The 14,923-nt window shown below is 36.8% G+C and overlaps 1 protein-coding gene across 13 annotated transcripts in view; it reads left to right on the forward strand.

The window, feature by feature from the left end:
- SIPA1L1 (signal induced proliferation associated 1 like 1) overlaps window positions 1-14,923 on the forward strand; it is a 321,896-nt gene that overhangs the window by 40,691 nt on the left and 266,282 nt on the right. The gene's annotated exons all lie outside the window — the stretch shown is intronic.

The raw sequence follows: 14,923 nt of genomic DNA on the forward strand, positions 1-14,923 counted from the left end.
TTGTAATGTTATTTTTTTCCCTCTGGTAATAGTCTTTGTCTTAAAAGTTGATTGGACGCTCTGTATGCATGGTGGGGCTGGTGTTTCTGGTGTTTTCTAACTTGGGCCCGCCATTTCATTGGGTGTCCCCAGATGCCAGTTTCTACTTATCTTTTCTCTCAGGTTGGTCAGTTTCTCTAGAAAAAAGTCTTCCAGTCTGTAAATCTAAAGGAGACTACTATTAACTGATTTTTTTTTTTTTTTTTAGTATAGAGACTCAGTCCTACTCTCAGTTATGCCTAGCCAAATGTTCCCATTAGTTACATAGAGTAAACCCCGGTCTCATGCTTGTAAGTAGTTCAGTTGTTGGGTTAGGGGATTAATGGGTCCTTTACACAGACCCTACAACCAATTCCTTTTGTATTTAGCCTTACTCCATATATTATACCCCAGTTTCATAGCCTTTCTGGAATTTCACATCATGAGCAGACTGTTTTTTAGTTGAATATATTTCCTGGTCCCTCCTCACCCTTGCCCCCAGCAGTTAGGTTTTAGCTTTCTTCAGTTTGCTAAACCAGTTTCCTAAACCAGTTTCCAGTTATGCCCGCTTTTCCATCTTTCCGAATTTTGTAGACATCTCTCATATGCTATTATCTCCTTTCCCATTTTTCTTATACTTATCATTTCTGGGGGGGATGGAAGTAAGTGCATATATTCATTAATTTGCTTTTATCCTATAGAGACTTTTTAGTTTATTTACAGGAAGCCTTTTAACAAACATAAATTATTGCTAACCTGATATTTAGGATGTAAAACTAATTCAGTGTTACTTTTCGCTATGTATGGAAAAAAGAAAATATGTGTGTGTGGGGTCCATTGTGTTTTAGTGATTTGAAAACTAATATTTTTTTTTTGCCATGGATTTCATTTACATTAGAAAGTGTTAGTGGTGTTTATTTATGCTTGGTCTGGTAGACATTGAGTAGTGTGATTCACACATATTCCGTTTTACAGTTTTCATAGTACTGTCATTTTTTTTTTGTTGGAGGGGGCTGAAAATTGCATAAAATGTTGTTATAAATGATATCTTTGTATTTTGAGAATGTATTAATTATTGCCATATTCTTTCAAATTCCTTCTTTTTCAAAATAAACACATTAGGCCGATTGTATAAAATAGAGGTTACCTTGACCTCAATTACTGTTTTAATCTGGGTAAATCACTTAAACACACTGACAGTTTCTTTACCTGTAAATGAGAAATATAAAGTTTACAGAGTTATTAAGGCTATCTTACTTGTAAGATAATAGGAAAGTGTTTTATAAATTATACAGTAGGACATCTATGTAAGGCAGTGTATTGGGTAATTAATGTGTACTCGTAAATATAGGAAATAAGCTATTCGTGTTTATGCCCTTTGGTAATTGAAAGCCTCTTGCAAATAACTTTTAGTGGAATGTTTTTCATGGTGTCAAACTTGTCCTGTGTTTTGCAAAATGATGCTCATTTCACGACAGCTTTAGAGTCCAGGTCCAGTCCTGTGTGAAGGTAGAATCGACAACTTTTTAAATGCTTTTATTGCTGTTAGTTAAAGGATGCTCAGGAACTCTGACTTGCTTCATGCTCAATCTGGTATTTTGGGATGCTTTCCAAAGACTGTTGTTAAGTTGCCCATATTATCACTGGAGAAGTACAAAGTACCTTGAGATGATGTCTGCCTGTGGCATGCCAACTCAATTTAGTTTATCTGGAGAACAGAATCTTAAGGAATTAGGATATAGATCTGTTTTTTGGAAGGAAGGATAGAACATCTAGAATCTAGAGCAATGACAGGGATGGTAGGCCTTGATAGAGAGCTATAGCCGTTGGCCTTGGGAAGCAAGGAAATAATCTCAAGTAGGGATAATATGGCTATTTTGTAGTGCTTTCCGATTCAGCCCTGTCTCATCTCTTACTCATTATAATACTTCTATGGTTATAGTCAAATTTCAAGCATGAAATTCATGGCACTTGAAGACCAAAGGTCTAATAAGTACTAGCAACTTTGCAACACTTAATACGCTGCTCACATAAGCCTCTCCAAGCTTGTTTCAGATGTAAGGAAAAATGGAAGTTTCCCCACTCTTATTTGGGAGAGCTGAGAAAAAAAAAAGAATATTAACAATTGGCTGCTTTTATTATAACACAATTTTGTCTAAATTGGCATTTAGACAAAATATGAAGCATTCATTGATGCATCACTTATTTAATGAGTTTGAAATCCTCCCCCTACCTCTTCTGCTCTTGTTTTGTTTATTTGGAAGCAGCTAGATTATAGAGGAAATGACAAATTTATAGTGATTTTGTCAATTTTGGAATAATGGTGATCAGTTCATTAAAAACATTTTTCAAAGTAGAAAATAGTCATGTAGCTATGAACTTTTATATTTGTTGACATAAGGTGTAAATAGCTTCAGTGGTTGAAAAATCATGTGGGTATTTGTTTTAGAAGCCATTCTGGTATATTATCTTTGCTTATGATATTTTGGTCCTAGAAATATTCAAAATCTTTATTTTAAGGTAGCATTATTATTGAATTGAGCAGACTTACTCCATTGGCAACTACAGTGTGATGCGTTCCTAGATTTCTGATATACTTTGTGTATGCTGGTCAGATTGCTCATTCTTGGTATCCTTGTCTCTGTGAATGTGTGTTTGGAATGATAACCTCACTTGTCTTCTTTTTGAATCCATGATATCCATTGTGGTACTATGGAAAATAATTGCACACATGCATATTTTTACCCTTTCACCCATTTCTCCCGCTCCCCCTCCCTCCCCCCACAAACACCCATCTGTTCTCTGTGTGAGCTTGTTAGCATATATATCTTTTAAGGTTAGGGCAGTACTATCTGTATTCTGTTTTATTATATTTTCTCTTTTTTGGTTTTATTTTGTTAATCTTAATTTTTTAAGGCTCTTTGCTTGGAACAGTCACCAATAGTGCCTAGTAAATGAAGACTGTCTTTGAATCGCTTGCATACGCTTGACTGTGAAAATGTTTTTATTGTAAGGAAAGCATTCCTAGTTAACACTCCTCTGCTAATTAAAGTTTAGGATTTTAATCAAGTTATACTTAGCAATGATTATGTTAGTGAGTTCAGTCAGTGTTGGAGGAGAGTGGGTGCTGGTCTTCCAGTGTACTTCCACTAGGGACAGGGCACGAAAGATAAGAGTTCTGTGTAGTTTAGTATTATCACTACTGTTGTGTAAGCCAAGCGTTCTGGGTGGTTCCAGGCTAGCCTTCCTTTGCATGGGTGGTAGAAAGCAGCAAAGTCCAAACAGAATAGGCTTAAGAGTCTGGATAAGCCATGAAAATGAAATTGCTGTGGAAAGTTTGTTCCACCTTTTGCAAATATGTTACAGAAAAGCAACAATAGTCTAAACAAATTTACATTAGAACTCGTTCAGAGAATTAAGGAAGATTTGTTTACCCAGCAGCAAGTCCAAAGGTGACTCAGGTTTGTCAGGTGTCAGTTACTTAAGAACACCATTGTATTGATTTTTCTTTAGAATTCACTAACAAAGGAGCTAGGTAAAACTGCACTGAGTTTCTCTCTGGGAAAGGGTTTTTATTAGGAAGAATAACTTGGTAGATGTTACAGTAATTTAAAAAGCTCTAGTCCATTCTTGACTCAACAAAAGAGGAGACTGTTTTAATTCGTCCAGCAGCAAACATTGAGCGCCGCATGTGAAAAAGACTGCATGTCAGTTCTCTGAGAAAGACAAAGATCAGTAAGATGTTTTCCCTGCTCTTAAAAAGGTGTTTTGTAACCTTGTAGGAGAAATCAGACATGAGTATAGTGATAATGAGTGATAAGTTCTCCCAGAGAAGCCAGGAGTTCATAGGAGAGAGAGAGACACTCATTTCTGCAGTGAGTGAGGGGAGCCGGCTCAGTAAAGCTTCCTGTAGGGAATTATGGTGTTTGGACATATGAAGAGCTCTTTAGATTGAGGATGGGCAAGTGTTGGGAATAAGAGCTTCAGATTTGTGACAATGTCTAGCATGGAAAAGTAAATAGTAATAATGATGATGATAATGCCAGCATTTATTGAATGCCTAACTTGTGCTAATTATTTTTTAATTTATTTCCTCATAACAATCACATAGTAACCCTCTGAGGTAGGTCATCTCATTTTATAGAAGAAGAAATTGATAGGAGGTTAAGAAACTTTGTATAGATAGATAAGGGTTAAGGGAGTCAAACATATAATGATGGAAAGAGATTTGACTTTGGGTGGTGAACACACAATGCATATATGTATGATGTATTGTTGAATTGTACACTTGAAACTTGTATAATTTTATTAACCAATGTCACCCTAATAAATTTAATAAAAAAAGAAAGTAAACTATTTGGGGGGAAAAAAAAACAAAAACGAAACTTTATATGAGGCTACAGAGAACCCTGAACTTGCTATGTTATTCTGTGGGAAATGTAGCAAAGGTGGTTTGAAGTCTGTTTACATAGAGCCCTGAATGCCACATGAATAACTTAACAAATTAGAAGATATATATTTTTTTCAATGGTTCTATGTGAGGGTTTTTAACAGTATAATTTCTTTGAATTGTGCCATGCTTTCCTGCCTTGGAAAAGGCTTTCCCATGTGACCTAGTCAATCTCTACTCATTCTTTAATCTTTTGTTCATATGTTACCTTTTCTGGGGGCTTTTTTCCAATCACCAGGAAGAAGAGATTTAGACTGTGTATCCTTTTTGTATCCCTGGTGTTAAGTGCATCTTTGTTGCTGAATAAAGCTCAGATAAATCTCAACTGATTGAAAGGGACGGTCGTGAATTTTTAAATGTCATAATGTCTTTTTTTCATTGCTTTCTTTCTGAGTTACAGGTATACGAAATACCTAGATAAGAAGTAAAGTAATATATAATACTTTGGTTGATTGAGTTTTTATGAGAATGAAGGAAAGAGATTATTCTGGATTTCGGGTTCCTGGGAGTGATTTGTGTGAGGTCTGGGCTTTGGGTTTGGCGTTAAGTGGGGTGTAATGTTTCAGTTGGCAGAGGGGACTGGCGTGCCCATTTGAGAGAGCAACATGAACAGAGGACAGAGATGGGGTCGAATATGAAATAACACTATCTGCCTTGAAACGTGAGCCTCTCGGTTTCCTGCGGTACATAGTAGAGCATTTTACAGCACAGAGAATCTCTTGAGCCTTGATTTTCTTTTACGGTTTGCCAGAAAGATATATGGGCCAGCAAAACATTTTTCTTATTGTGGTTTGAATTTAAGGTAAGTTCCTAATACATGGAATATGAAATTCAAATGCTTAAGATTCCTTTTCGGTGGGAAAAGTGCTACTGAAAAATAGGCCCATTTGGTCTAAATTAAAGGCACCTTCCAGAAATTCCTTAAAACCTTAAAACAAGTAACTTCACATTTAACTGGCGTATTGTCAGCCTGACTTGAGCTTCCTCTATTTCTTTTAGGCCAGTAGAGACTCTCAGATTGCTGTAATGGACTCGTATGGTTGAATTCAGCTTCCCACTCTTTATCTCAAAGCACTCTGCCTGTGATGTGGGGAACCAAAAGCATTGAGGAGAGGCCGTGTTAACTGACCTGTGGAGAGGAAAAATGATAAAGAACTCTCATAATAAAGTAGGGTGTCGGAATCCAGACAGGGGGTGTCTTTGTTATGAAACATCTTCCAGCTAATGGAAACTTTTCAAAGTGCTTTCGAGGTATAACCCAAAGTATTAAAAATGATGTCTTGAACTACTAATGGCCCAAATTAAAAGACTTCTCCCTCATTAAGTTTGCATCAAAAGTAGTCGTGTTCCCAGAAACGCCTAACAGGGAAGGAGTAGTTTTTCTCAGGATGGTCAAGGTCATAGCTCACCATTTTACTGATTATTCTGAGGGCCAAGGCCCTACCTTTGTAGAATGAAGGACTAACTCTATACATAGTTGCTGTTTCTCCGTTTTCCTTTTCTCCTGAAGACTTTAGGGTTATAGATGTTTAAATGTAAGGTCTGTGAGGCTGTGGACTCAGTGTTGTTCCCTAATATATCCCCAAGGTCTGGAGTAGTACTGTCAAATAGAAATATAATGTGAGCCTCCATATATTTAAAATGTCTAGTAGTCATGTTAAAAGTAAAAAGAAAAGAGATAGATAATTTTCATAATATTTAACCCACATATCCAAATAATATCATCTCAACATGTAATCAGTATAAAAAAAATTGAGATGTTTTACCTTCTTTTGATCACACCAAGTCTTCTAAATTCAGTGTATATTTTATACTTACAGCACATCTCCATTTGGACAAGTGCCTTTTTGAATGCTTAGTAGCCACAGTGACTACTGTCTATTGTATTGGACAGTACAGGACTGGGACTATATCTGGTTTATGGTAGAAGCACAGTAAATATCTGTTAGGGAAGAAGAAAGGGAGACAGGGAGGGAGGAAGGGAAGAAGGAAATGGCAAAACTTCAAAGATGAGTAAACATAAGAACACTGTTTTATTTGTTTCTAGAACAATGGCTGAATGATACTTATTAAACTTTTAGTTTAATCATTTGCAAATGTTATCTCACTGATACATATCTTCAGTAACATTGTTTAGATAGGTCAAGTTTTATTGTCTTTAATTTACAGGCAGCCTAGCTGAGGCTTACCTAGGTTGGGTGAGTGCGTAGTTTAATTAGGATTCCAACTCAGGTCTTTTGAATCCTAGTTCAAAATTTTCTCCTCCTACTATGTAATTTCCCACTAGTTTGTTAGGTATGCTTATGCTTCCCTAGAAATACTAGTTGGCACTTAGCTATGGATAGATATTAAAAGAGACTGAATAAATATTATTAATACAGAGCTATTTAAAAATAGTTGTTATAGACCACAACTTAAAGTTTGTTTTTAATTCAATAATCAAAGACATGGGCGGGTACATAATCAAGAAAGATATATCTGTGGCTTGCTCTAGGTGTTAGGATCTCCTGAATTATAGAAGGCACATTAAAAGTTTGTGAGTAAAAAGAGTGATTAGGACAAGGCATGCATACATGCGTTTGAAACTATCCCTCTGTGTAGCCATTTTACCTCTACAGACATTGTTCCCCAGTAGGAATGTGGCAATGATTTTCAGGCCTAGCACATGGAAAAATGTCTTGTCTCTTAAACAGAGGGAAAGTGATTGAGTCAGCATAACCCTCTGGTGCTTCGGTTATTGGATTTTGTGGTTTTCTTATTTCTCAAGCCATTAAAATGGTTAGTTTTATTTAAATAAAACCCTAAAGCAGATACTTTTGGTGTGATTCAATTTGTTATGGCTAAAATGCTGAAAAGGAGTCGCAGTGAATTTCTAGAGTATCAGTATGATTTTATGAGAACATGCATTTCAGCATTCTTTTGGAAAGAGGCCAATACCGATCACTTTTTTACCCAGATCTTACTCTGCAGAGTAGTGTGTTAATGAGATATCAGTGCACAGTACACACAGTATACAAGGTGTTCAAATATTTGAGAGAAACAACTCTAGTTTGCAGAAGATGGTATTTATTGAAAAAAGATAGGCCCAAAATATAATTTTAAGCTTTTCCCAAAGTCAGAATATATTGCAAATATTTTGTTTACTCTCACTCAGTTTAAGATAATGTACCACAAACTTTGAAAAAGTAATGCAAAAGTTATTCAGTAAAAAATGTATATGCAGGTCTTTGTCACAGCAAAATCCACTGCCTAGATTTTAATTGACCCAAGCTGTAAGCAAAGAAATGAGTCTAATTTGTCTTGCATTTTTGGGAGATCAATGACAAAGAATTTTCTACAAAACCACACAAATATTTTCTACCATGTGTACTAAGGATTTGAGTCGATAGCTTCTACACATGCTTCTGCTCTCTTTTCATAGCCCGGGGAATGCTATGAATTCACGTAAATGAATTTTTTGAGACTGAAGCTTACTCGTTCTGTGCCATAGCTCAGACTCCAGAGCGACTTTGATGGCCTGCAAAGTCACACCTGCTCATCTTTCCTAGTAGGAGAACCTAGAATCTGAATGAGTGGTTTTTCCAGAGAACTGGGAGGGCTTCTTGGCAGAAGGTAGTGGAATCATGAATATAATTGAGTACATGAGTGACAGATGACGGAGGGTCTGGGACAGCAGTTCCCGCCCTGGCTGACATCAGAATCACCTGAGGAGTTTTGAGATGTTGAAGCCGCCAGACCCATCTGTTTACATCACAGTCTCCCTAATGCATCCTACATTTCAGCCAGGATTTTGATTTCTCATTGAAGCATTTTCCTGAACCTGTAATCACGGTGTGTCATACATATATATATATATATATATGCACACACATATATATATACACATATATATACATACACATACGTATATATATACACACACATATAGATACACACACATATACATATATATATACAATATATATATACATATATGTGTGTATCTATGTGTGTGTGTGTGTGTGTATATATATATATATTTTTTTTTACCACTTTACCTGTTTGTTAATGGTGATTTCTGATGAATCTCCAAAATATTTAGGAAGGTTGGTTTGCTTGCTTTTTGTTTGTTTGTTTGTTTGTTTCAGAGACAGGGAGACTTAGTAAAGGCTGAAATAGGGCTGGCTGCTCTGCAAGAAGTTCTGAGGGGAACAGACTCCTAGTAGTTGGGTAGGTGGTGGCAGCTGGAAGGAAGAGGGGCCAGTATGTCAGAGCTTAGAGCCTGTAAGGGCTTTTTTTTTTTCCTGTGTGTGTGTGTGGAGGTTAATGCTGTTGTTCTTGTTTATTAATTTAATATGAGCAGTTTCCCATGTAAATGACTATTCTTCAAAAACATGGTTTTCAGTGTTTTTTTGCCCATATATTTACTTTAAATATTTAGTTGAAACGCTGTTTAGGAATCGGCTTGGATGCCTTTATCCTCCACAATGCCTTTCCTTCATAGAGGCTATAAAAAGAACCTCCACTGGGCTTCCACAGAATGTTGATTTTAATGCTCCTTTCCCACTTACCATATCATGCCTCATGTAGTTTTTTGTGTACACATCTAATTCTTTAGCTAACATTTATTGAGCTCTTTCTTTGAAGAAGTACCTCACAATACAGTGGCAATGGGTAGGAAATAAAAAACAGAAACAGTTTTTTATCTGTATTCGTCATACTTGGTCCATAGGCTGGGGAGATGCAGACATTACTCAGATAATCACACGCAGACATGTTAACCTGTAACAGTGGTAATTGATTTGATGGAGAGGTAAATGTTGTGCATGAGAACAATTCAAATGAATAAGAACAAGGTGTTTTATTTCACCACAGTTTTAATATGATCCAGGTCTTACTTACCTTTCTGTAAAGGTCAGTGCAGCCCAGAACTACCTGGTACACTCCTAGAACCTAGTGCGTCTGCAGCACGCTGCTGTGGTTGGAGAACACTGGGGTTCTTGGTGCCCAGTTCTGACCAACTGAGTACATTCTAAGGATGCGCCCACAATGAAGATTTTAGGAAGGATTTCAAATGATGTCTGGTTAGAAGAACTGTAGCAAGCGATTTGAAGAAAAGAAGACCCAGGGAGGACATTTTTGCTGTTGTCTCACATGTAACCATTTATCAAGGTGTATAGAAGGGACTCTGGCAGTTGATGGGCAATGAGGCTGCTCTACTGGTACCCCTTCCATTCTTAGAGTCCACAGCTTAGATTATCTGAAGCCATTCAGCATCTAATAGGTATCAAGAAGACTCGGAGGCTTGTTTTCAGCCTGCGTGAATTTAGGCGTGGAAGAAGAGTGTCCACGCATCTTTCTGCACGGTGACCCCTCCAACTCAGCCTTCTAGGAAAGAAGAAGCCACAGAGACTTGAGAACCTTGGGGAAAGCTGTGACTCTCAACAATCAGTATCTCCTAAGGACAGCCTCCTACAGGTAAATGCTTCAGGAATTCCTCATAACCCATAGGATGAAGTCTGAACGACTTAACGTGGCAGAAAGCCATCTTGCGTCTTCACTGACTGTCCTCCCCCCTCTCTGTCGCTGAGCCATATTCCAGTGATGTGGAAATTCCTTGCGTAATGTGACGTCTTGGCCTTTGATGTCCTTGCTGTTTCTTCTTCAATACTTCCTATCCGTTTCTGGATAAATTTTTTTTTTTTTAATTCCTTTTGAGGGCCAACTTAACAGCTAACAACTATAGAGTTTTTCTGGCTTCCTAGAGTTAGTTACTTTATGTCATATACTTTTATAATATTACAGAAAATTTTAATTTAGTCGTTTCGCTTGCTCCTTTAGACTATAAAGTCTTTGAAGACAGGGACTATGTATTCTGACTTTTCAGTGCCTAAAAAGCACTTAGTAAATTGCATCTCCTAGGCATCCAGTAATTTTTGAATGAATGAGTATAATTGTCATTAGCTTTATCATATTGATGCCTTATTGTGGCTTTGTCTTTGGAACTTAAAATCTATAAGATAAATAGTTGGACTCCGATTGGTCGATTAAAATCCTGAGAAGTGCGGGAGTGCAGTTTTCTTGAACTCTCTATTAAAGATGCTGATAGAGAGGGTCTCGTGGTATGATGAGGCATTCCTAGCTTCTGTGAGACCACTTTGTATTTCAGATTTCCTTCTTTTTAAACTCCTTAAGAGTTATCAAATTATTGTAATCAGATTTTCAAGAAGAACCACATCTTAATCAGGACTAAAAAAGGGTAAAATGAAGCTGAGAAAATTGAAAGTCACTGTTTTTGAGGTAATTGTGGTGAAGAGGTAATAGGCATTTACAGAAAATTTTTTTAAGGAAATGTTTACAGGAAAAAATTTTACAGGAAATGTTTTAAGTAAAATTGGATGTTCACCGTGAGTGACTGAAGAACAGATCGTGTTCTAATATGGCATGGAGCTCATAGTTGGCAAACGCTGATTTATAAGGTGTTTCCAGTCAACACTCATGCTTACAAGACTTGCTTTAAAAAACACTTTGTAATTCACCAACACTGGTGGTCTGGTTATCCAGGGCTGATTAGAACCTGGAAAATCTGATGTACTTAAACACACATTTCTGAACATCGCTATCTACTAGAAAATCAATTGTTATCATGCAGTGACAACTATATTATAGTGTAATAATCAAACCTCGTCCCCAGCTGGTAGGTTACTATGGCAGTATTATTATCATCAGAAAGCTTCGAGGTACGTATGTGACATCACGGCTGGCAAAGGCGGATAAAAGTTTTGAAGCTGATCAGATTTTCCTACAATGGAGCTTAAGACTTGCTACCCGGGTTTTGTTCTTTGTTCCCAGCTAACATACTGTCCTAGATTTCTTCAGGGAGTTGTTCTACTAGGCACTAATCCTTTTTCTCATAGCTTCTGGCTGATCCTAATCAAAACAGAGTGTACCTCCCTTACCACCCTAAACAGCTTCATTTCCTCTGTTCACCAAGTTACACAGTATTCATTTCCAAATGTTGATTTATTAACTGAAACATTATGTGAGGGACTATTATTTTGTAGACAGAGATTTTGTAAGTTAGTTTACGTTCTCAAAGTATATTATTGATCTCTTGTTCCATTGATCTACTCTGTAGACCAATGATTGATAGATTTTTATTTATAAGAAAGAACTTTTTTACCGGAGAAGCTTTCTCTGGTGTGACTGCCTCCCTCTGTCCAAATTTGTTCTCCTGTTCTCTGTCTCTCCTGCTATATACATCTTTTGTAAAATATTCACTTAAGATCAGCAGCGAGTAATATTACCTTCGTCTGAAAGTAAACTGCTTAAGTATGTATTTGTGTGTAGTGATTTGGATTCATGTTTGAATTTATTGATGTAATTCTATTGCAAAAAATACATTTTAGATATTCCTGAAGCTTACAGTTGAATAATATGCTCAAAGTACCTTCTAAAGTTAAGCTAAATTTCTTGCTAAACTCATTAAGAGGAAAGGTGACCTGCTATTGACTTTACCTGATCGATAAGCAATAACTGGAAAGATAGGTAAACTAATTTGTGTGATTTATTTTGCTACTAACTCAAAAGAGGAAACTATATTAGAACTTGTCAAAAATTATTTTCACCTTTTTAGTTACAGGTAAGAAGTTTGTGGGTTTTAGTCACGTATGGGCTGCATCGTATGATGTAATGCTGTTGAAGTATAAGAGAGAAAACGTTAAAAGCTTCAATTGTAGCCAGTGTGCAGATATGGGCCCTGGAGAGAGCCCTTAAGAAATTTTTCTTAAAAAGAATCTTTGACCCATAATTTCATCAAGTCAATAAAATATGCCTCAAATATTATCAATAAAGGAGCTTTGACATAATAGCAAAGAAAATATGCTCAATTTTGAGAAGTGTGAAATTGTCAAGCGTGGAGCATATGCTCGTTGTTTTGTATTTTGCTGCACTGGCAGAGTTCAGCCCCTTTAAATCCTACGGAGGCTCAATCCATGATTACTTCCTCTAACATGATACGATGAGTTGGGGTTTTGGATTAACGGTTAAATGACTCAAGTGCTGTCCTGCTGTGGACTGCACGGGACACTTCCATTGACATTCCATGTCAGCACCAGGCTCGTTTGCCATGGCGCAGTACGTGGAGAGATTTATATTTATTAAGTACTAATTATGTGCCAGGTCCTTGCAAGGTACTCTACATATGTTATTTCAGATAAGCCTTTTTACAACTTCAGGATTAAGGAATTTGTTTATGTTTCAGTCATGGGACAGTAACTTGTTTAGGGACATGCTAAAGCTAAGTCTGAAACTTGGCTTCCCATTGGGTCTGATGACGGGGTCCATGCTTTTTTCATTCTGCTGGATATCCTGTGCTTAGAGAAAGAAACACAGTGGCTAGAAGAACCTTTCTTGCTCCCTCTCTCCTAAGGTTTTCTTTCTGTGTACAGGATTTCTTTCTGTGTACATGGGCCAAACCAAACTTGTTATTAAAAATACCTGTCTATCCATCTACCTATCCATCCATTCATCTATGTATCTAACAAATCTTTTTTGAATGCTCGTCTGCCAGGTGCTGTTGGAGATATGCTGTTTGAGAACCTGGAGAAAGCCCTCTCTGTTTTCGTGAAGCTTATGCCCAATTTTCCAAAGATTCATTACCCATTGGGGATGGGGTGGGAGAAAGTATCTGGATTTCTTAGCCCAGTGCCAGACTTACAGGAGGCTGTGTGTTAATTCCTTTTAGCCCACTCATTTTAACCTAGTTTCTATGTTCCTGGCCAACTATTAGCCCATTTATTCATTTATGGTTGTACTTTGATTTGTTGACTTGGGTTTGTGTGTTTTTCTCAGTTCAAGATCAGTCTGTTAATATTTAGAAACCAGCATGTTCAACAAAGAGATTTGGTCTATGTGGTCAGTTACTCTGATTTTGAAAAATAAGAAGGTGGTACAGGATACAAACTTTGAATTCTAAGATGAATATAGTCTGAGGATCTAATGTGGTAACTATTGTTGATATCATTGTATTGTATAATTGAAATCTGCTAAGAGAGCACAACTTAAATGTTCTCACCCCCCCGTCCCCCAAAGGTGAATAAATATGTGAGGTGATGGATATGGTAATTCTAAGTTGATTGAGGGAATCATTTCACAAAGTGTATATATACGAAACTATCAAGTTCTACACTTTAAATATCCTACACTTTTATTTGTCAGTCATACTTCAGGAAATCTGGGCCGGGGGAGAAGATGTTATGACAGAAATGGTGTAATTTTTTGTTAAAGTATTATCTTTCTAGTTCTTGGATTAGGCATCAACCCTAATTACATTATATACTTTTGTATTCTTTTGAGTAGCATTGTTAATAATTTACCATATATTATATTACATGTGTTATTTAAAAAGGTTTACTGTATTTTAAAATGTGAAATAATGAGTTAATGCTAAAACTCATTAAGTAGAGCATTAAACATTCTATTATGAAATGAATTCATTGAGCAGATGTTATTCATTATGGAGAAACTTGAGTTAGTCCCAGTTCTGGAATTTTTTTTTATAGAATATCTTGTATCTTTTGATAAATCTAAACTAATTAATTCACTGATGAAACCTTCAGGCAAACTAAGTTGACACACTCCAGAATGCCCATTTAGAATGGAGTCTATTTCTAGGACTGGTTTCTGTGTGGCTAATGGATGATTTCAGACTGTTGAAGGTAAATATTAATAATCTCAAAGATCAGTTAAATGTAACCTTGAAGAAAATATTAGTTTTGAGAATAACGTAGTTCATTTTATGGTGTTGCAGTTTCTCACTCGGACAGTCCCTCAGGATAGATTTTAGTTGATTTTGGTTCCATTTTTCTCAGTCACTACATTTAGTTGTTTTCTAAATGTTGTCAGTTTTTATCTCCAAGTCTTCCTTAAATTCATTCCTCTTTCTATTCCCACTCTTCTAATTCAGTCCCCAATTTCTCACCCAGAAAACTGCAACAGCCTTGTTGCTAGCTCATCTTTATTCGGTGCCTTTCTTCCTTCAGGCCCTCTTCCGTATTACTGTTGACATTTTTTGTGGGTGCAGATGAAAAATATATTTGTGTGTGTTTGCATATCTACACACACACACATCCGGTTCTGATTGTGACACTCCTAATAAACCTTTGGTGGTTCCTCGCTGCTTGTAGGGTAATCTAAGTTCCTCGGCAGGTTGTTTAAAAACTGCTGCATGGTTCCAGCCTCTCGACCCCAAGGCCTTTGTCCTTCTCCTTGCCCTTGTTGTTGGTTCCGGCCAGTGAACTTCTTCCTTTGCAGTTTGTTTGTTAGGCATGCTTTGTTGGCATTATTTGTCAGGTCTGGTATTCAGACTTTTTTTTGTCCAGGTAGCTTTTAAATGTAAAAGTCACTATGTCATCTCGTTTGAAAATCTTATGTAAGTACATGATGAGGCAGTTCTGTCATCTTGAGTTAGTGAGA

The sequence above is a fragment of the Pteropus medius genome, unplaced genomic scaffold (genome assembly GCF_902729225.1).
Source record: "Pteropus medius unplaced genomic scaffold, Ma_sr-lr_union100, whole genome shotgun sequence".
NCBI classification, from domain to species: domain Eukaryota; kingdom Metazoa; phylum Chordata; class Mammalia; order Chiroptera; family Pteropodidae; genus Pteropus; species Pteropus medius.